The sequence below is a fragment of the Cervus elaphus genome, chromosome 20 (assembly GCF_910594005.1).
Source record: "Cervus elaphus chromosome 20, mCerEla1.1, whole genome shotgun sequence".
NCBI lineage: Eukaryota > Metazoa > Chordata > Mammalia > Artiodactyla > Cervidae > Cervus > Cervus elaphus.
Genome location: NC_057834.1, coordinates 25,847,750 through 25,872,468, shown reverse-complemented (window position 1 = coordinate 25,872,468; position 24,719 = coordinate 25,847,750). Strand labels below are relative to the sequence as shown.

The 24,719-nt window shown below is 35.9% G+C and overlaps 1 pseudogene; it reads right to left on the bottom strand.

Moving 5' to 3' along the window:
- LOC122678322 overlaps positions 1 to 24,719 on the bottom strand; it is an 87,988-nt pseudogene that overhangs the window by 29,827 nt on the left and 33,442 nt on the right.

The following is a 24,719-nucleotide window of genomic DNA, read 5'->3' as shown; positions in this document are numbered from 1 at the left end:
CAAGAAACAAGAAAAAAGCCAAATAAATAACCTAACTCTACACCTAAAGCAATTAGAGAAGGAAGAAATGAAGAACCCCAGGGTTAGCAGAAGGAAAGAAATCTTAAAAATTAAGGCAGAAATAAATGCAATAGAAACTAAAGAGACCATAGCAAAAATCAACAAAGCTAAAAGCTGGTTTTTTGAAAAAATAAACAAAATTGACAAACCATTAGCAAGACTCATTAAGAAACAAAGAGAGAAGAACCAAATTAACAAAATTAGAAATGAAAATGGAGAGATCACAACAGACAACACTGAAATACAAAGGATCATAAGAGACTACTACCAGCAGCTCTATGCCAGTAAAATGGACAACTTGGATGAAATGGACAAATTCTTAGAAAAGTATAACTTTCCAAAACTGAACCAGGAAGAAATAGAAGATCTTAACAGACCCATCACAGGCAAGGAAATCGAAACTGTAATCAAAAATCTTCCAGCAAACAAAAGCCCAGGACCAGATGGCTTCACAGCTGAATTCTACCAAAAATTTAGAGAAGAGCTAACACCTACCTTACTCAAACTCTTCCAGAAAATTGCAGAAGAAGGTAAACTTCCAAACTCATTCTATGAGGCCACCATCACCCTAATTCCAAAACCTGACAAAGATGCCACAAAAAAAGAAAACTACAGACCAATATCACTGATGAACATAGATGCAAAAATCCTTAACAAAATTCTAGCAAACAGAATCCAACAACATATTAAAAAAATCATACACCACGACCAAGTGGGCTTTATCCCAGGAATGCAAGGATTCTTCAATATCCGCAAATCAATCAATGTAATACACCACATTAACAAATTGAAAGATAAAAACCATATGATTATCTCAATAGATGCAGAGAAAGCCTTTGACAAAATTCAACACTCATTTATGATTAAAACTCTCCAGAAAGCAGGAATAGAAGGAACATACCTCAACATAATAAAAGCTATATATGACAAACCCACAGCAAGCATCACCCTCAATGGTGAAAAATTGAAGGCATTTCCCCTGAAATCAGGAACAAGACAAGGGTGCCCACTCTCACCACTACTGTTCAACATAGTGTTGGAAGTTTTGGCCACAGCAATCAGAGCAGAAAAAGAAGTAAAAGGAATCCAGATAGGAAAAGAAGAAGTGAAACTCTCACTGTTTGCAGATGACATGATCCTCTATATAGAAAACCCTAAAGACTCTACCAGAAAATTACTAGAACTAATCAATGAATATAGTAAAGTTGCAGGATATAAAATTAACACACAGAAATCCCTTGCATTCCTATATACTAACAATGAAAAAACAGAAAGAGAAATTAAGGAAACAATACCATTCACCATTGCAACAAAAAGAATAAAATACTTAGGAGTATATCTACCTAAAGAAACAAAAGACCTATACATCGAAAACTATAAAACACTGATGAAAGAAATCAAAGAGGACACAAACAGATGGAGAAACATACCGTGTTCATGGATTGGAAGAATCAATATTGTCAAAATGGCTATTCTACCCAAAGCAATCTATAGATTCAATGCAATCCCTATCAAGCTACCAACGGTATTTTTCACAGAACTAGACCAAAGAATTTCACAATTTGTATGGAAATACAAAAAACCTCGAATAGCCAAAGTAATCTTGAAAAAGAAGAATGGAACTGGAGGAATCAACCTGCCTGACTTCAGACTCTACCAGAAAGCCACAGTCATCAAGACAGTGTGGTACTGGCACAAAGACAGAAATATAGACCAATGGAACAGAATAGAAAGCCCAGAGATAAATCCACGAACCTATGGACACCTTATCTTTGACAAAGGAGGCAAGGATATACAATGGAAAAAAGACAACCTCTTTAACAAGTGGTGCTGGGAAAACTGGTCAACCACTTGCAAAAGAATGAAACTAGAACACTTTCTAACACCATACACAAAAATAAACTCAAAATGGATTAAAGATCTAAATGTAAGACCAGAAACTATAAAACTCCTAGAGGAGAACATAGGCAAAACACTCTCCGACATAAATCACAGCAAGATCCTCTATGACCCACCTCCCAGAATATTGGAAATAAAAGCAAAACTAAACAAATGGGATCTAATGAAACTTAAAAGCTTTTGCACTACAAAGGAAACTATAAGCAAGGTGAAAAGACAGCCGTCAGATTCGGAGAAAATAATAGCAAATGAAGAAACAGACAAAGGATTAATCTCAAAAATATACAAGCAACTCCTGCAGCTCAATTCCAGAAAAATAAATGACCCAATCAAAAAATGGGCCAGAGAACTAAACAGACATTTCTCCAAAGAAGACATACAGATGGCTAACAAACACATGAAAAGGTGCTCAACATCACTCATTATTAGAGAAATGCAAATCAAAACCACAATGAGGTACCATTACACACCAGTCAGGATGGCTGCTATCCAAAAGTCTACAAGCAATAAATGCTGGAGAGGCTGTGGAGAAAAGGGAACCCTCTTACACTGTTGGTGGGAATGCAAACTAGTACAGCCACTATGGAAAACAGTGTGGAGATTCCTTAAAAAACTGGAAATAGAACTGCCATATGACCCAGCAATACCACTTCTGGGCATACACACTGAGGAAACCAGATCTGAAAGAGACACATGCACCCCAATGTTCATCGCAGCAATGTTTATAATAGCCAGGACATGGAAGCAACCTAGATGCCCATCAGCAGATGAATGGATAAGGAAGCTGTGGTACATATACACCATGGAATTTTACTCAGCCGTCAAAAAGAATTCATTTGAACCAGTCCTAATGAGATGGATGAAACTGGAGCCCCTTATACAGAGTGAAGTAAGCCAGAAAGATAAAGAACATTACAGCATACTAACACATATATATGGAATTTAGAAAGATGGTAACGATAACCCTATATGCAAAACAGAAAAAGAGACACAGAAATACAGAACAGACTTTTGAACTCTGTGGGAGAAGGTGAGGGTGGGATGTTTCAAAAGAACAGCATGTATACTATCTATGGTGAAACAGATCACCAGCCCAGGTGGGATGCATGAGACAAGTGCTCCGGCCTGGTGCACTGGGAAGACCCAGAGGAATCGGGTGGAGAGGGAGATGGGAGGGGGGATCGGGATGGGGAATAAGTGTAAATCTATGGCTGATTCATATCAATGTATGACAAAACCCACTGAAATGTTGTGAAGTAATTAGCCTCCAACTAATAAAAAAATTTAAAAAAAAAAGCATCTGCAGAAATGTTCTATTTTGAAGTGAAAATTTTAAATATTTTGTTCCACTTTCAACATACAGAGGTAAATTTAGTATTTTCAAGGAAACAGACAAGAGTTTATTTCTCTTTTACAAAGTATTTGAAAATTAAAGTTTTTTCACATTTTAATTAAACCGAGGCAAAATCCTAAAATACATTTAAAAGATATTAATGTTTTTCACTTTTGAAGTAGATTTGCAAATCTAATGAAATAAAAGCTCAAAAGTGATAAAGTATTTTTTGGAGAGAAATCCTCTAGGTGATTTTGCAGATATTTTAAAGAAATCACTGTGATGTAATAAAAAGGGTAGAATGATTATTTTCATTTATTTTTCCCATCTACCTCCCTACCCACCAAAAAGTACTAGCAGATTCAAAATAGGAATCAATCACTATGTACGAATGCATGACACTTTAAAGAAAAGTCTACATTATTCTGAAGATGCTCCCTTAGAAACAGTTGATATGCTTTTAGAGAAGTTGAGACTGAAACTAAGGCATGACTAGAAGTCCTTTCCATTATTTCTAATGTCTTACACATATTATGTTAAATTAGAATTACTCGATATAAACCTAAATTCAAAGCACAAAGATGTAGATAAGAAGAGGAAAAACAAATCTGAGAAGCAAAAACAAATTTAAAACACTTATTCTGCCAATCAATGGCAACCCACTCCAGTGTTCTTGCCTGGAGAATCCCAGGGACAGGGGAGCCTGGTGGGCTGACGTCTATGGGGTCGACTGAAGTGACTTCGTAGCAGTAGTAGTAGGTTGTAGATTAGTGAATAACTGAAAAGTGGGGAAAATAATTTTGCACTGGGAATGGAACAGTATATGTATGGATCCTTGTACTTTGATGTTTTCCAAAGATGCTTACTCTGAGGCTTGATGGGTGAGGACCATTAATACCAAGGATCCTAGGAGAACTCCACTGAGATTGCGAAGGGCCAGTGATATTAGTGAGAGGACTGGGATGGCACATAAGCAGATTCCACTGAGAGTAAAAGTTTAAGGATGAAAAGGTAGTTATTCTAGAAAGTACTAACAAAAAGAGAAAATGTTTTAATGCCTGAAAAATCAAAAAGGCCCTAAATATTTAACTTGTACTTTTCCCTCATGGCCGATCTTTCTCTCCCATGGGTTTTCTTGCTTTCTCCTAACCCTTCTTCCTGCTTCCCAATCATCTCCAAACATTCACTCTTAAACTATCTCACTCTACTCTCTTTCTATTGCATTACTCTTTAAAGAAATAAAGTTAGTGTAGGTAAGCTATCTGCTCTAACTGCAAGTACATGCATACACCCTCTATTTAAAATACAGAATAATAGTTCATTTCTTTATCTCAAAAACAGGTATACCAAAATAACTGTGTTACTGTTTACTTTTGGTGCCTTACATTTTCTTTTCCTTTTTTCTTTTTTTTTAAACCACGAGGCTTAGTGATCCTTATTCAAAGAGGAATTTTATGTTATACATTACTGTAATGAATCTTTTAACTGGAATGTGGCTACAGATGTGCCAAACCAGGAACGCTAAACTCGGAGTTTGAAGAGCTCCTGTCTCAAAACCCCTAAGTACCAAAGAACCCAATGAAAACTGTGAACCTGAGTTTTTGTTTCCTCAACTGAAACATATAGGAATTAAGCTGAGTACAGAAATCAAAAATACATATATTTTATCATTTTCTTATCTATTGCTAATAAGATTGTTAATTTTCCTTTCTGAGGTCAAAGCTGGCCTCAAAACCCTTCTCAACACAGCAGCCATTACCAACCAATCCAAACGGACACATAGGGAAAAAAAAAAAAAACCTGTCAGTCCTTGTCTCCTTAAACTCTAAAATTCTGTGAACTTAGGACTTCAGAGAAATATTCTTCCACTTTTCTCAATCACAGTTAGTAATAATTTACACTGCCATCTGTTTTTATTTCTTGCTGGCTAAAATAGCAAATGTGGGAAGTCAGTGCCAATACACTTTGGTTGATACTCTACGCCAAGGAGAACTGGGGACATCCTGGCACCTTGATGGCTGTGGCAGTTATGAAGTGTGCCAGATGGCTTCCTCTTCCTGAGCATCGCTGAGCTGAGAAGAGGTCCAGAAGGTGATGGTAGGAAAAAGTGGAAGCTGTAGTCTGTTTGTGACAGAGCCATCAGGACTTTAATTGCTAACTTATGACCAACTTCAAACATCCTAATTTCCTCTCCCTCTATCATTCATTTAATCACAACTTCTAGTTATACCACTCTTCAAATAATGAATTCTGTAAGTACATTATCTGCTGTGCTGCCTATCTTACTCCTTGTAAATTCACCGTTTTCAAGCCTCTGACGTACTAGTCTATCCATGAGACTCTATTTAGGATTTTCACACTACAGTTGACCCTTGAACAACACAGGTTTGAACTGTGCTGTGGGTCCACTTATATGAAGTGTGTGTATGCTTAGTCACTCAGTCGTGTCTGACTCTTTGCAACCCCACAGACTATAGCCCGCCAGGCTCCCTTGTCCATGGGGATTCTCCAGGCAAGAATACTGGAGTGGGTTGCCACACACTCCTCCAAGAGATCTTCCCAACCCAGGGATCAAACCCAGGTCTCCTGCATTGCAGGCGGATTCTTTACGGTCTGAGCCACCAGGAAAGCCCAAGAATACTGGAGTGCATAGCCCATCCTTTCTTCAGGGGATCTTCCCGACCCAGGAATTGAACCAGGGTCTCCTTCATTGCAGGCGGATTCTTTACCAGCTGAGCTACCAGGGAAGCCCACTTATATGCAGATTTTACCCCATAAACATGTACTACATTACTACAAGGATCTGTGATTGGCTGAATGTAAAGTTATACTTGGATACTGAACTGTGCGGCGGTCAGCACACATAATCTGTGCACTGTTCAAGGAAGGGTCAATGCTACGCATAAATGTATAGATTTGAATCAATATTCTCCCATTGGTATCATCATCTCCAACTGAAGAAATCTAGTGTTTAAAATAGTTTCCTTATAATTCTAAATAAAATATTTAAAAACTGGCATCTAGATTTTCAGAAGAAAATGTGACAGTGGTTTTAAAAATGTCTTTGAATAATAACCATGGCAAAATAATAAAGCTTTGATAAACATGATATCCAAAAGGAATCCCTTGCCTACCCTGCATAAAAACGTTACTGAGTTCGTATTTCAAAGCAACAGAAATTTTAGATATTTTCAAACATGCTTTATCAGTTAACGTGTACTGAAGTGAAATATAAAACGGATCTCCTACTGATCTTTAGAGAGGAAATCAGTGTAGTAATCCAATTACAGAAGGTATTCCAGCAGTTTCTTACCACGGACACTAGGAAAGATATTTCTAAGGCCTTTAGAATTCATTACTCTAAAAGACTTAGTAATCTGCACTTTACTCAAGTAAATGAGTTTTGCTTCAACTGGTTTTGAAGCAAATAGTTTCTGCCATTTTGACAACACTAGTTCCCTCCATATGAAGGACCTCCCACCCTTCCTGTGAAATTTTGTACAGAATTAAACAGGAAAGGCTTCCAGTATTTTTCTTTCACTTTGACAAGTAAAACAAAATAAATTCTAATGATAATAAAGAAATCATTTTCAAGGTAGTAAATGTTTTCAGAGATGATTCCGTTTGATTTAATGAATACTTTACTTGACTTTCTCAGTCTTTAAAGATTAGTATGTGTTCAGACTACAAAAACAGAAGAAAAATAGTACCTAAACAGGATCTAAAACAATGTGAGTGATCAGATGTTAAAGGGAAAAGATATGAAGTAGGAAATGAGATCAGGCGCAATTTAAAATTTTAAAAAGTATGGGAATGTTGATATGATAATGACTCCAAGATCTGAAAGGAATCTAAAATACAAAAGGAAGTATTGCACTTAGATCACATGCCAATGAGGAAATGTTTTTCAGGTCAGGAAGCAAAAATTCTACAATTCTAGAAAGGTGATATCAGTCCAATTAATTATAGGTCACCACTTGCTTTCATTATTCCACTGGAAATATTTCCTATAACCTAAGCTTCGAAAAAATTTTAGATGGCTGTTACTAAATTTTTTTCATCTAGTCTTTTGCCTAGGAATTAAGCAATAATGAATTACAATTTAAATTCAAATACTGATAAGTATACACCCTTTGATTTGGATTTTCGGTTGAAATTTGTCATGATGTTGGTAGTAACATACAAAGAAAAAAACATTACAAAGACTTATATATGGAAAAGGCAAGATTACTCACCTCTGGAAAAGTTTTATACATCAAGGGCAGCTAAAATACCTATTCTTAGAATTACTAATATCTATAATTCCCAGGTCTCAGCCTTTAGGAAGCCTAACTGAAATACTTAAGTGACTTTTAAACTCTGATACTCCTAAAGAGCATGTGATTTGCTCTGAAAATTACAAGATACACACACACAAACACAACATGGGTGAAGAAGGTGGACCAAGCTTATGCAACTTACTATTTACTTTACTATACTTGTACTACTACATTACACTCATACAATTATAAGTTATATTACTCTTGAGTTAAAAATTTACCATAAAGCAACCACAAATGGTAATGTAAAAGAGTAAAGTTTGGTTTCTTAGAAGATGAACGAGTCTTTAGAGTTACTAGCTAATTTTTAAGGCTTTTAGGGAATTGGTGCTCTCCTTTATCTTTTTTCTTTTTATAGCTTTAATGATACACATTTTACACAACACACTCTAAAACAACCAGTGGCTCAAAGGAATCACTAGGAAATTAAAATACTTTGAGATAAATGAAAAACAGAACATATCAAAACATGTGAGATGCAGCATAAGCAGAACATAGAGGGAAATTTATAGCCATAATCACCTACATTTAAAAAAAAAAAGAGATTCCAATTCAACAACCTTGCCACAAAAGGGAAACTAAACTAAAGGCCAGCAGAAAGAAGAAAATAATAAAGATTACAGCAGAGATAAGTCCTAAAGGACTGAAAAAAAACAAAACAAAACAAACCAGAATCAACAACATCAAAAGCTGGCTCTTTGAAAGGATCAATACAATTGACAATCTTTTAATTTGACTGACTAAGAGAAAAATAGAGAAGATGCAAACAACTGGAATCAGAAATAAAGGAGAGGATATTAGTAACAAACTTAAAAAAATTAAAAGGATAATAAGTGAATACCATCAACAATGGCCCACCAACAAGTTAGATAATAAATGAATTAATTCCTAGAATCACATAAATGACCAAAACTGACACAAGAAGAAACAGAAAATCAAAACAGACCTATAACAGGCAAATAGATTGAATCAATAATTTAAAAACCTCTAGGATCAGATGACTTTGTGAATTCTAAAACACATTTAAGGAATTATTAATACTGGTCCTACTCAACTCTTTGAAAGTACAGAAAAGGAGGAACAATTCTTAACACATTCTGTGTGCAAATCCTATAAAGAATTTCCTGTTCATAAACTACAAGAGTTAATGCTGTTTGAATGTCAATATTCCTCAAAGTGATCCACAGATTCAGTGCCATGCCTATCAAAATTCAAATGACTTTTATGGCAGAGACCAAAACTGAGCATCTCATCATGTGGAACCAAAAGGGGCCCTAAATGGCTAAATGATACTGAAAAAGAGAACAAATCTGGAAGACTCATACTTCCTAATTTGAAAACTTACTGTAAAGCTACAGTAATCAAAATAGAGTGGAACAGCCATAAAGATAAACATAAAGACCCATGGTACAGAATTGAAAGTATACAAATGAATCCAAACGTCTACATCAAACTGATTTTTGACAAAGGTGCCATGACCATTCAATAAAGAAACAACTGTCTCTTGAACAAATGGTGCTGGGACACCTGGGTAACTACATGAAAAGAATACAGTTCTGAACTCCTGCCTCACTCCATATATTAACAAAAAACAAAACAAAACCATGGATCAATCACCTAAATATAAGAGCTAAAGGTAGAGAACTATTAGAAGAAAACATAGGGGTAAATCTTTCTGACTTCAGCTTTGGCAATGGATTCTTAGATGGATACCAAAAACATAAGCAACAAAAGAAAAAAATAGAGAAATCAGATTTCACAGAAATGAAAAACATCTGTCCATTTAAGGACAACATCAACTACAGGATGGAAGAAAATACTTGCAAATCAGATATGAGGTCAGAGTTTAATATCCAGAATTGTAAGACCTCTTACAATTCAAAGACAAACAATCCACTTAAAAAATGGGCAAAGGATTTACTAAAATTTACTGCATGTGAGATGATAGCTCAGGGACAGGGGAAGAAAAGCTCTTATTGTACCTCTTTTCAAATTCAAAAGATGTTAAACCATGAATATACATTATTTAATCAAACCTTACACTCTGTTTTTAATGCTTTATTTTGTAAATTATCTAGGATATTGCTATGATCAATCATACAAATGGACATTTTAATTGTATTCACATACTGATAAAAAGGCTTACACTGATAAAAGAACACAAAAAACTTGAGAAAAAAGAAAAAACAAAAATATTAATCCTTAAATCATAAGACCTTTTAAAAAATATAAATTTATGGAACTAGGGTAAAATATGAAATACAAGTAATCCAATATCAAAGGATAAAATCAAATAAAAGTTTTGTGCTTCTATACCCTGGGATTAGTTTCAAAGAAAGGCAAGATAAACCTCATTATTTACCAATTTAATTTTGAGGGAATACAACTCTGGTACATTAGAAATGGTAAATTTTCTGGTAAAACAAAATACGATACAAATAATCTTTGCGACCCCATGAATCACAGCACGCCAGGCCTCCCTGTCCATCACCAACTCCTGGAGTTTACTCAAACTCATGTCCATCGAGTTGGTGATGCCATCCAGCCATCTCATCTTCTATTGTGCCCTTCTTCTCCTGCCCCCAATCCCACCCAGAATCAGGGTCTTTTCCAGTGAGTCAACTCTTCGCATCAGGTGGCCAAAGTACTGGAGTTTCAGCTTCAGCATCAGTCTTCCAATGAACACCCAGGACTCATCTCCTTTAGGATGGACTGGCTGGATCTCCTTGCAGTCTAAGGGACTCTCAAGAGTCTTCTCCAACACCACAGTTCAAAAGCATCAATTTTTCAGCGCTCAGCTTTCTTCACAGTCCAACTCTCACTCACATCCATACATGACCACTGGAAAAAACCATAGCCTTGAGTAGACAGAACTTTGTTTGCAAAGTAACGTCTCTGCTTTTTAATATGCTGTCTAGGTTGGTCATAACTTTCCTTCCAAGGAGTAAGCGTCTTTTAATTTCATGGCGGCAATCACCATCTGCAGTGATTTTGGAGCCCCCCAAAATAAAGTCTGACACTGTTTCCCCATCTATTTGCCATGAAGTGATGGGACCAGATGCCATGATCTTAGTTTTCTGAATATTAAGCTTTAAGCCAACTTTTTCACTCTCCTCTTTCACTTTATATTTACATATATAATATATCTGATTACTGACAATGCAAATTTATAAAGACTTCATGCAGTGCAATCAGATTTTAGTGGTAGAGTTTTTTATGATTAAAAAAGGGAAAATAAAAATTAAAAAAAAGCTTAAACTGCATCTCATAGCAATTAGGTTTCTATGCTATTTTAAAGATTATCTTAAGAAAACATAGTAAAAGGGATGCAAACATTAATGCATTGCACAGATTATGTTACAAGCTGAAAAAGGAAAAAAGAAACTCAAACACCATCCTGCCAGGCAGAACTGCAGAACAATCTGAAAGTGGACACTGATCCTTCAAGACATAGAAAATTTTCATACTTTTTAATATCTCACAACTATTCTTAAATGTTATGTAAAATAAAACCATAAGTAAGAAAACAGTCATGTTTACCATTTTTAAATTAAAAGTACCTATAGGTATAAAAATTATTAAAGCTCTACATATATGTTTTCTTGAGGATCAGTATAAATTCCTTGTGCTAAACAGATAATTAAGGATAAGCTCTCATATGGGTTTTGCCAATGCATTGTGTACCTATCATACTGTAGGTCCCATGAATTATGATTAAAACCAGTGGTAAAGATTAAGAGGATAACAAAAGAAAACTTGTAGGACACGTTCGATAATATTCTTAACCTATTTAAAAAATCTGTGAAGTGCAAATTGATTTCATAAATTGAATAATTCAAATAAATAAACTTGTTTGCATATAAATCATTCACTATTTAAATGAGATTACAGATAATTTTTCCTTAATCTTTTAATGGCGAAATAGAACTCTAAAGAATACTTTCTATAGTATTTATGGCTTATAGTATAGGCAATGTGTACCAAAATAAATCTGCTACTCTATTTTAGACATTTAAAGCATCTGTCAATAACAGGTTAGCTACAAGAAAAATGAAAAAGATACTCTCAAAAGTTATTGCAGACAATATTATAACTATCCTATTCTAAGACAAGTCTAACTACTGCCAAACAAATACAATAAAACTAACATTGACAAGAGGTAACTACAAGTACACTTGAGAAAAGAGTTATATTATTAGTCCCTATTAATGTTCAATCCCAAGACTGTCTATTTCTGTAGGCAAGTCACACATATCATATCAAGAGAGAGGTCAAATAAATTAGTTAACTGGTCATGTAGAGAACGGACAGTGTTCATGGCACATAAATGGACCTATAGTAATAGTTAGTGGTGTAAAAGCTAATGACGCTTTAAGCAAAATTGGAAAACATGAATACCATGCAGTTTTACTGAACTCACCTGACAGAGGTGTAAAACCATTCTCTAGCAGCAGAGATGCATGCACAAAAGTAAGAATATGATTGCAAGTAATAGACTTTAACAAAATAAAAATATAACACTAAACTTCAAAATGACGAAAAATGGACAACATGATGATCTGGGGGATGACAGTACTTCTATGGGTCTCACCTCTCTCTTGGCCAACTGCACGTTAGGGACGATGTGTGGTGGGCAGCGCCCCAGCATTAGCATGATGCTCGTCTCACTGTCTGCAATCTGAGACACCTAGAAGACCACAGGGTTAATCAAAGACGACACTGGAGGCCTCCTGTGCGTGACGGGACTTCAAGGCTATGATTTGGACCCTGTCACTTCTGTTTCAAATACATATTCAAAAGGACAATTTATGATGAGGAGGAAAACAAAAACAACAACCACCTGAGATTCCAAACAGGACAAACATTTTTGTAGACCAGAAATGGATTTAAAACACTAGTAAGAAGCAAGGGAGCAGACAGGGAGGCTTACTAGACTTCAGTTCTGGGAACAAAGAGCAATAACAGAGGACTGGGGCAGCTTTGATGGTTTTTAATCTTTGTTTTGGGGGGAAAGGTACCTGCAAAGTCACGATCTTTGGCTAAGGTGAAAGAGTGGTTTGCATAATGAAAACGCATGCAAGGGGAAGTCCATGGGGGCTGCCCCAGTCTTACAATGAGAACTGCCAGACTGCATTGAGAACTACCAGACTGCATTCAAACCATTCTCTAGCTCTTTCTGGGACAGAAGCCCAGAAGAGGTGAAGTGTAATCAACCACAAGAAAGGTATTAATAGAAAGGGAGAAGTATCAAGAAAGGAGAAAAAAAAACACCCTTTTAAGATAAGCCTGCAACAACCGTTACAAAGGACTTGATGAAAAGAAATCCGAGAGCCAATAAACTTTGCAATCAAAGACAATCAATCCTAGAGAAATTAAAAACGGAGTAATCTAAAAATAACTGAAGTTATAAATAATATATATACCTGACTTGGTTTTCTAAATTACACCATAGAGAGGCATATAATTGTAGATTGGTAGACATAAAAAATTAAAACTAGACTGTAAAGAGTCACTTTCATACTAAACAGAGCTTTAATCCAAAGATAAAAATAATCAACTACTTTTCTTAAAAGCTGAAAACTTTGGAATTATTTCTTAGAGTGTTTGTTAGTTTAAATAACAGATTTGTACTTGAAACAGAGTTGTGTTACAATTATATTGGGGGTAAAATGCTAACAAGAAAAACAGAATGTTTTGAGAAAGTTGCAAGAATCTGGTATAACTTACCTCTGATCCTAAACGACTATCTGCTGACATTCGACAGAAAGAGAGTAGAGCTTGATGGAAAGCAGGAGACAACTTCCTAGAAAAAAACACTGAATGAAAATGGGACAATACCAAATAGTTAAAATGGCGTTTAAGGAGAAAGTAAGTTGCAGGTTATAATTCCCATCATCGCATGAATCCTACCCCACAAATGTTTGAATTCCTCAGCTACACAAGATTTAACGTCACTTCACTGGAGAATCATACAGGGAAAAAGGAATAGCAGTAGCTGCTGATCTTAAAAGAGCTTGATATTATGTGAATGAATGTCTTAAAAATGCTAATGGATTAAACCTGAAGTTGTATGGTAGGTCAATGACTATAGAAAGTGTTTGCAAAACCTGAAATGAGGATTTTTTTTTTTCTTCTTGAATTGTCTCTGGTCCCAGAAAGGTAAAAAGTGGCTGCGAAGGCTAACCTGGAATGTTGCTGCGAAGTTCTGCAGATCTATATCATGATAATGATAACCCTTAATGTCAGAAACCCACACAAAAGAACTAAAAATTAAAAATAAATGAAGTAGAGACTCATTCAACATTCACATATATTTTAAAGGATTTTTTGTAATTGAAAATATTAGCCTATTTATGTTTAATAAAGAAAGTTAAAATATTTATATTTGTAAAATAACACTGGTCTCTATGTAATAGTATTCATAATATTGTAATTATGAGTTGTACTTCATGTGCTTAATCTATGAAAAAAAGAGGTAACATCTAAGGTTACATAACAGAAGTTATTTAGTATACACCACAAAGCAGCCCCCAGTAGTATCTGATTTTGGAGTGTGCCAAAGCTGAAGCCCTGTTTGCTCATTACTTCCCCCCTCCCCTATTCTTTCAGCGGAGGGAGCTACAACGCATCTAACTGCCCAAGCCAGAAAGTCTTTATCCTTCCCTTAGTTTTAAGCTCCTAATCCAATCAATTTTTACCTTCTAACTGTCTTATAAATCTATCTACATCTTTCCAATACAGAAAATTCCACCATTTCTTTCTTGGACTCTTCCAAAAGATATCCCATGAGTCTCCATTTTTGCTACCTTCTAATTACCACTACTCTAGAGGACTCTTTCTAAAACTTCAGTTCAGTTCAGTTCAGTCACTCAGTCATGTCCAACTCTGCGACCCCACGGACTGCAGCACACCAGGCCTCCCTATACATCACCAACTCCCGGAGTTTACTCAAACTCATGTCCATTGAGTCAGTAATGCCATCCAACCATCTCATCCTCTGTCGTCCCCTTCTCCTCCCGCCTTCAATCTTTCCCAGCATCAGGGTCTTCTCCAATGAGTCAGTTCTTCGCATCAGATGGCCTACGTATTGGAGTTTCAGCTTCAATATCAGTTCTTCCAATGAACACTCAGGATGATTGGATCTCCCTGCAGTCCAAGGGACTCTCAAGAGTCTTCTCCAACACCACAGATCAAAAGCATCAATTCCTCAGCACTCAGCTTTCTTTATAGTCTAACTCTTACATCCACACACGACTACTGGAAAAACCATAGCCTTGACTAGATGGACCTTTGTTGGCAAAGTAATGTCTCTGCTTTTTAATATGTTATATAGGTTGGTCATAACTTTCCTTCCAAGGAGTAAGCGTCTTCTAATTTCATGGCTCCAGTCACCATCTGCAGTGATTTTGGAACCCCCCAAAATAAAGTTTGCCACTGATTCCACTGTTTCACCATCTATTTGCCATGAAGTGATGGGACCGGATGCCATGATCTTAGTTTCTGAATGTTGAGCTTTAAGCCAACTTTTTCACTCTCCTCTTTCTCTTTCATCAAGAGGCTTTTTAGTTCCTCTTCACTTTCTGCCATAAGGGTGGTGTCATCTGCATATCTGAGGTTATTGATATTTCTTCCGGCAATCTTGATTCTAGCTTGTGCTTCTTCCAGCCCAGTGTTTCTCATGATGTACTCTGCACAGAAGTTAAATAAGCAGGGTGACAATATACAGCCTTGACGTATTCCTTTTCCTATTTGGAACCAGTCTGTTGTTCCCTGTCCAGTTCTAACTGTTGCTTCCTGACCTGCATACAGATTTCTCAAGAGGCAGGTCAGGTGGTCTGGTATTCCCATTTCTTTCAGAATTTTCCACAGTTTATTGTGATCCACACAGTCAAAGGCTTTGGCATAGTCAATAAAGCAGAAATAGATGTTTTTCTGGAACTCTTGCATTTTCCTTGATCCAGCGGATGTTGGCAATTTGATCTCTGGTTCCTCTGCCCTTTCTAATTCCAGCTTGAACATCTGGAAGTTCATAGTTCATGTACTGTTGAAGCCTGGCTTGGAGATTTTGAGCATTACTTTACCAGCGTGTGAGATGAGTGCAATTGTGCGGTAGTTTGAGCATTCTTTGGCATTGCCTTTCTTAGGGATTGGAATGAAAACTGACCTTTTCCAGTCCTGTGGCCACTGCTGAGTTTTCAAAATTTGCTGGCATATTGAGTGCAGCACTTTCACAGCATCATCTTTTAGGATTTGAAATAGCTTACCTGGAATTCCATCACCTCCACTAGCTTTGTTCATAGTGATGCTTCCTAAGGCCCACTTGACTTCACATTCCAGGATGTCTGGCTCTAAGTGAGTGATCACACCATCGTGATTATCTGGGTGGTGAAGATGTTTTTGTACAGTTCTTCTGTGTATTCTTGCCACCTCTTCTTAATATCTTCTACTTCTGTTAGGTCCATACCTTTTCTGTCCTTTATTGTGCCCATCTTTGCATGAAAATTTCACTTGGTATCTCTAATTTTCTTGAAGAGATCTCTAGTCTTTCCCATTCTATTGTTTTCCTCTATTTCTTTGCAGTGATCATTGAGGAAGGCTTTCTTAACTCTTTGCTATTCTTTGGAACTCTGCATTCAAATGGGTATATCTTTCCTTTTCTCCTTTGCCTTTCACATCTCTTCTTTTCATAGCTCTTTGTAAAGCCTCCTCAGCTAACCATTCTGGCTTTTTGCATATCTTTTTCTTGGGGATGGTCTTGCTCCCTGTCTCCTGTACAATGTCACGAACCTTCATCCGTAGTTCATCAGGTACTCTGTCTATCAGATCTAGTCCCTTAAATCTATTTGTCACTTCCACTGTACAATCCTAAGGGACTTGATTTAGGTCATACCTGAATGGTCTAGTGGTTTTCCTTACTTTCTTTTAAAACTTAGATACCATCATGTTCCAAGTCTCTAAAATGAGTCAACACAGCTTATATGACTTAGTCTCAGCTTAATTCTCCAATTTCCCCTCCTGTTTTCTTCTCATTTGCATGCTTTGCTTCAATCTTCATAAATCCTTCTTAGCTCCCCAAGTGCAGTGTTCTTCCTGCTCCTGTTAGTCCCTCTTAGGGGGAAGACTTCCTCTTATCTCTTTGCCTGTTTCACTGCTACTTACTCCTCAGGTATAAAGTTAGAAAATACTTCTTCCCTGAAACCTTCCCTACTCTGATGAGGAGGTTAGGTACCCTGACTGTGTGTTCCCCAAGCAAGCTGAACTACTCTTATATTACTGCCTTTTACAATATTATAATTGCCTGACAGTCTCTCTCATACTGTAAAGTTTGTAACCGAAGGGTACCATATGTCTGGTTACCGTTACTGTACTCTTCATTTGGGCTTCTCTAGTGGCTTCATTTGGGCTTCCCTAGTGGCTCAGATGGTAAAGAATCTGCCTGCAATGCAGGAGACCCGGCCTGGATCCCTGGGTTGGGAAGATCCCCCGAAGAAGGGAATGGCTACCCACTCCAGTATTCTTGCCTGGAGAATTCCATGGACCTCAAGAAAATTGGCAGCCTATAGTGCATGGGGTCCCAAAGAGTCAGACATGACTGAGCAACTAACAATTTCACTCTTCTTTTAAACTTCATACTCTTCATTAACATTGCCTGACATACAGTTAAGAGCTAAAAAAGTTAGTTGGATAAATTTAACAATCATCTTTCTGCTGAGAGTGGCTTTGGACTATAAAGGAGATATATGGAACTACTAGACATTAAGAACGACTACAAATGCCACTGCATTATTTTTATGACTATATCTTAACCATATTAGATTAAATGCACTTTGAGGACTGGGCGATGTCTATTTTAATCACACACAACCACACACAAAGTTGTGGCATATGAGTAAAAAAAATTTGCTTTGGGAAAAACAAAAATCAAATACTTCTCACTAATAATGAGTACCTTTAAGTCTAAAACAAATTAGTCATGCTTTCCTATTACATCCCAGCACTTGCTCTAATACTCCTCCATTTAATAGGAGGAAGAAGTATGACTGGCTCAGAATGCATCACAAGGTATGTGTGAGGATTAACTAAGCTAGCATATGTAAAGTATTTAGAACTGTGCCTGATATATAAAAAGATCTCAATAAATATTCCTCTCTTAGAGAATATTCTTTTTTCACATTATAATGTAAATACTTTTTGTCTCCTCTACTAGGAAACATAATCATGATGAGCAAGGGACCCTGCTTTAGTCATCTAAGTTCAATCATTGCTATTCAATAAAAATGAAATGAATTAAGATAATATTCATGACACAACATTACTAATGGAGGCAGACACAGGAAAAAGGACTAAGATCAAGAACTAATCGCCATTTTAGTAAAGGCAACTATTGAATATCAAAACTTTCTACTGAATCTGATAATGACTGTAGAACACAGAAAAGATAAAAAAACACTGGGTAAAATACAGCACACAGAACATACATATTATTTATGGGTTTCAGTACTTAGCTAAAATAGGACCTAGTTCATTTATGGTCTATTCCTCTTTAACACAATTTAACTTAGTCATTACTTGTGATTTTTTTGCAGTGATGTGGACTCTGCTATGTGTTAAGTTCATGTCAGACATAAAAATTCATGTATCTGATCTGCAAAATAAGAACTGAAACTCTTCTAGTTTGACAATGTACTAAATAGCTGAAAGATGCATTTCAAAACACAGAACACACACCCACACACAAAAACACAGAACACATACTAACCTATTGGGTTTATCAAAATGGACTGTGTTTTTACTTGATGGAGAAGAAGATGGTATTCCTTCTTTTTCTCTCCTGGGGAAAGAATGTGGGAAATTCTCTTTAGGAACAGTGGAATCAACTTCATCTGATTTTGAAAGATGGACATCCTTGTTTTCTCCCTTGTCCAAACTATTTATAACTCAATTCTTTCCACTGTCTTCAGAGTTTTTGTGGGGAGACTGATCCAAAGAAGGCTGAACAATGTCACAAACTACAGGGCTGGCAAAGTGTTCATTTTTGAGGAAGTCCATTTCACTGTAAAAGAAAGAGAAATTATTAGTGAGGAATTGTATTTTTTAAGACTTTGGCAATAGCATAAACCTCATACTGGATTTAATGCTTTAAAAGTATAACATATTAATAGAAAGGGGTTTGGCAACTAATTATTCTTTTCTGTACCATGTATATTGATGCTTCATATAGAAATATAGCCACAAACTCTTACAAAACATAAAAATGGTTTTATAAACTATGCTTTGGATTATCACTTAGCCTTCTTCATGTGTGAAATGTGGAAAATTCCATCTAACCCACATCATGAGTGTAAGAATTAAATGAAATAATGAATGGAAAATATGTATAACACTAGCACGAAGAAGTTACTTTATTACTACTGATACAACCTAAAGAAGGTAAAAAATATCTTACTCCTTGGTTCTAAGACATATATGACTTAATGATTATTACAGTGATTAACAACTTTTGGGGGGAAAAGAACACATTAAGTGTATAAGCAATTGTAAGATTTTTTCCCCCAGAAGTATTAGGATATGAAAAATTATAGCTTACCACTGAAATATTATCTTATATGTTTATATAATCTGTCAATTTCTTTAATAATTTTAAGAGGTTTTATAGAAATGATGATTAAGTACTAACCTTTCAAGTCTTCTGATTGGTTCCATCAAAGACCATTTCTCACTGTTTAATAAACTAATTTTATCTTCTAATTTCTGCACTAGCAAGGAGTTCTAAAATCAAAATGGGAGAAAAACAGGAACTCAAGATCTCATAGTCTGCTTTGACATGGCTTAAACACTTTTTGTAGACTTGATTATTAATAGCTCTCACCTCTACAGTCTGAGGAGTTTCAAGGGTTGAAGGAAGGTTGCCTAAAACTGGTGTCAGAGCCTCTAATTCGTCTTCTTATACACCACTGGTCACGTCCACAAGGTCTTTCCAGTTACTTGATGATTTCCAAAATATCGGTAGGGCTGTAGTGAGTCTGGAGGTTTTGGAATGTTTAATCCTGCATCATCCCATAGTTCAAAATTCTAAAACATAAAAAACAGTAGCATTCAAAAAATCTATGTGGCTGTTTTATCTTGCATTGTTGAGATGTATCTTTTCCTTGTTGCTAATATCTTGAAAACTCAACATAATTGTGTGATAATGTCAAAGTGTATGTGCCAGGTGAATAAACATCCTGGGAATCAGGAAGTGTCTAGGATTAGAGTGTGAGATGCACCCCCACCTCATACTTGGAAAATAAGGGAAACAGGGTCCTCATTGGAGAGACAAGTTTTTGTTATAGCAAAAAGGATATTCTGGACTTCCCTAGTGGCACAGTGGATGAGAGCCTGCCTGCCAATGCAGGGGACCTGGGTTGCGTCCCTGGTCCGCGAAGATTCCACCTGCCTTGGAGCTACTGAGTGCAAGCTCTAGAACTTGAGGGCTGCAATGACTGAGCCTGCAACCTGCAACTACTGAGACTTATGCACCTAGAGCCTGAGCTTGGCAACAAGAGAAACCAAGGAATGAGAAGCCCATGTACCCCACAGTGAAGAGTAACCCCAGCTCACCACAACTAGAGAAAGCCCGCGTGCAGCAACAAAGACCCATCACAACCAAAGAATTAAAAAATAATAAATTTCTAAAATTAAAAAAAAGTATATTCAGAGAGAAGTTGAAAATAAAGAATGTTTATTTACAATAAGAAAATTTCACATAGCACCACAGAAAGGAAAAATAGGAAGTAAAGGAAAGAATGGGCAAGAGGGAACAAAAAAACAGTAAGACAAGGATTATATGCAGATAAAAATATAAGAAAACTATCAATAAGTGTGTATTGAGTGTTACTGTTCATGCAGATACAGAGATGAACAAGAGATTCGTTTAGCCTCAAGAAGATTATAGGCTAGTCAAGGGAGATAAGAGATAATCTTAGGTAACAATAGAGCCATGAAGATAAATCAGGTCACTAATATAAATGATCAAAAAATAAAATCAGGTAAAAAGTGTTACATTTTAGGCAGAGGCTAAACATGAAAGGAGTGAGAGCTCTAGGATATAACTGCTTTAAGGTCAGTTGAAATGACCATTAAACATCACTTAGTGGTTAAAGAATAAGTAATGATGAGCACTTGCACTGCCATTTATAAAATAGTTTTATTGGGGTATATAATTAATAAATAACAAACCACACAGTTTAAATCCAACTCTTTGTGATCCCCTGGACTGTAGTCTACCAGGCTCCTCCGTCCATGGGATTCTCCAGGCAAGAACACTGGAGTCGGTTGCCATTTCCTTCTCCAGGGGATCTTCCTGACCCAGGGATTGAACCTGGGTCTCCCACCTTGTAGGCAGACGCTTTTACTGTCTGAGCCATCAGGGAAGTCTTAAATCCACAAGCTAATCTAAAATGTACAATCTGCTAAGTTTTGACATCTGAGTACACACCTAAAGAGATCAGTGCAATCAAGAAGATGAACTTGGGGGCTTCCCTGGTGGCTCAGTGGTGGCTGATTCATGTCAATGTATGACAAAAACCACTACAATATTGTAAAGTAATTAGCCTCCAACTAATAAAAATAAATGAAAAAGAAAATAAATAAATAAATAAAGCCAAAAAGAAAAAAGAATCTGCCTCCCAGTGCAGGAGACACAGGTTCGATCCCTGATCTGGGAAGATCCCACATGTCCTGGAGCAACTAAACCTGTGTGCCACAGCTACTGAGCCTGATTGATCTAAGGCCTGGGAGTTGCAACTATTGAGCCCATGTTCTGCAACTACTGAAGCCCACACCCCTAGAGACCGTGTTTTGCAACTACAGAGTAGCCCCCGCTCGCTGCAATTAGCGAAAAGCCAGCACAGCAATGAAGACCCAGCACAGCCAAAAATAAACAAATAAAGCAGAGGAAAAAAAAAGATTAAATACCAAAGCTATGAAAAAAAAAAGATGAACTGTTCACTCCCCAAAGTTTTACTGGCTGCTTGTAATACTTCCCCCTTTTTCCTCACAGATGCCCTGTTCCTAGGCAAATACTGTTCTGTTTTCTGTCACTGTTACAAGTTTACATTTCTTAGAATTTTATATAAGCGGAAGCATACAGCAAGTACTCTATTTGCCTGGTTTCTTTCATCCAGATTATTGATTTTCAGACTAATCTATGTTGTTGTATCTGTCAGAGGTTCACTTTTCTTTATTGCTGAGTTAGCATTTCACTGTAACGATACATCAGAATTTTTTACTCAACTGCCTGCTTTTGGATACTTGGGTTGTCTCCCTAATGTTGGCTATTATAAAGAAAGTTGGTGTGAACACTGTGTAGGAGTCTTGGTATGAACATCTCCCTTCACTTCTCTTGGACTGTAATATCTACGAATGGAATGAGCGAGTCATATAGGTGGTGAAGGTTTTACTTTTTTTTAAATAGGCTGCCAAAAAATGTTCCAAAGTGACTGCACCATATTGGACTCCCAAGAGCAATGATGATATTTCTACTTACTCCACATCTTTGCCAAGATTTGGTACAGTCTCAGTTAAACCTTCTAGTAAGTGTGCTATGGTATTTCATTGTGACTTAATTTTTATCTCCCTAATGACTAAAGATGTAGAACATCTTTTTTCATGCGCTTATTTGATATCCATATATGTTCTTTGTTGAAGCATCTGTATAAATTTTTTGTCATTGATTCATGTCAATGTATGGCAAAAACCACTACAATATTGTAAAGTAATTAGCCTCCAACTAATAAAAATAATTGGAAAAAAATTAAAAAAAGAAAAAAGAAAAAAAATTGGGTCTTCTTTTAAAAATTATTCACTTTAGAGAGTTCTTTAAATATTCTGGATAGAAATTCTTTATCAGATATGTTACTTGAAATATTTTACCTAATCTATGGCTCATATTTTCACTTGTTTAGAGTCGCTTTCAAAGAGGAGAAGTCATTGACTTTGATAAGAACACAGATTTGATGAAGAATACCATACTTTTGGTGTCATACACGAGAAATCTTGGCCTACGTTCCAGGGTTGCAATGAAATTTTCCATGTTTTCTTCTAGGAGCTTAGAATTTACATTTAAATCCATGATCTGTTTGAATTACTTTTTGTATATGGTGTGAGGTATGGTTTGAAGTTTGATTTTGGAGGTATATAGATATCAAAATGTTACAGTACCAACTGTGAAAAAGACTACTTTCTGAATGGAATTTACTTTGTGCTTTGTTAGACATCAAAAGATCATCTATGTGTAAGTTAATCTCTTGACTCTCCACTAAGTTCCAATGACCTGTCTACATTTATGTCAATCAGATACTGCCTGAACTATAATATCTTAAAGTCAACTAGTTGAAGTCCCCTAATTTTGTACTTCTTTATTAAAGTTGTTTTGGCTATACTATGTTATTTCCATAGAAATTTTAGAATAAGCTAACCTCTACAAAAAAAGCTGGTGAGACTCTGATTAAGATTGTGTTAAAAGTACAAATCAATTTTACAGAAACTGACACTTTTTGACAATACTGAATCTTATCTATTAGCACAATATATCTCTTCTTTATGTCTTCTTTATTTTCTTTCAGCATGTATAATAGTTTTCAGTGCATAATCCTTCATCTAAGTATCTCCTATATTTTTTGATACTTTTGTAAATGGTATCTTTAAAAGTTGAATGTCTATTTGTTGCTAGCATACAGAGATACAATTCATTTTTGTTTACTGATCTTGTATCCTACAACTTGTCTGTCATCACTTATTATAGTGTCTTTTTAAATGCAGTCTATAGGATTTTCTATATATATAATCATGTTACCAGTGAAAGTTTTCTTTCTTCTTTTCCAAAATATATGCCTTTTATTTCTTTTTCTTGCCTTGTACTGGCTAGATTCCTCAGTACGGTGTTCAACAGAAGTAGTGAGAGCAGATATTCCTGTTTTATTCCTTATATTCCATCATTAAGTATGATGTTAGTGATAGTTTTTCTGTAAATGTCTTTTATGAATTTGAGGAAATTCCTCACAATTCCTAATTTCTTTAAAGCTTTCACGGGAAAGACACGTTTGATTGTGTCAAATGTTTTCTTTTGAGATGATCATATGATTTCTTTTCTCTTTTGAAAAGTTTCTTAAAATGGTGAACTACAATGGTTGATTTTTGGACCAATCAATCTTATGTTCCTCAGATAAACCACTTGGTCATTGTGTATTAGCGTTTTTACACATTGTTGGATTTGATATAGTAAAATGTTATATAGATTTTCTATATCCATGCTCATGAGGAAAATGAGCCTGTAATTTTCTTTGTTAGCCAGATCTGTATCTGGTTTTGATGTCAGAATTGTGCTGGTCTCATAGAATGAGTTTTCAACAATTCCCTTCTCTGCAATTTCTAGAAGAGTTTGTGGAGAAGTGGTATTACTTCTTCCTTAAATATCTGGTAGGTATCTACAGTGATATAACCTTGTTCATTTACTTTACTTCTTCCTTAAAAGTCTAGTAGATTTCTACAGTGGTATAACTTTGCTCATTCCAGATTCTGATAATTTGCTTCTTGTCTCTTTTTCTTAATAAGTCAGGCTAGAGGTTTACCAATTTCATTACCTCAAATACCCAGTTTTTTGTAGTTATTAATTTTTTTCTGTTGTTCTCTGTTGCCTATATCACTGATACATTCTCATTTTTAATACTTCCTTCCTTTCAATTTATTTGGACTTCAGTTAGTTTTCTTTTTCTACTTTCTTAAAATAGAAACCAATCTTCACCAATTTGAAATCTTCTTTCTTTTCTGTTCAGTATTTTGGTGTTATGGGATTTTACTGTATGTATAACTTTTAAAACAATTAAAGAAGCTAGATAAAAGAGGAAATAAGTATATTATAAATTAGAAAGGAAAAAAAAATTCTTAAAAAAAAAAAAAGGAAACTGTACCTGATCATCATTTTCATCTGAAAACGTCATTGATGTCAGCTTGTAGTTATTCTTCAAAAAAATTCACTGACTAAGAAGTTTAGAGCTCTCTTTTCGAAAGGTTTGCCTGGCTCCTAGAGACGGATAAAAGATGGACACAGCACTGTAAGTCTTCCTCTT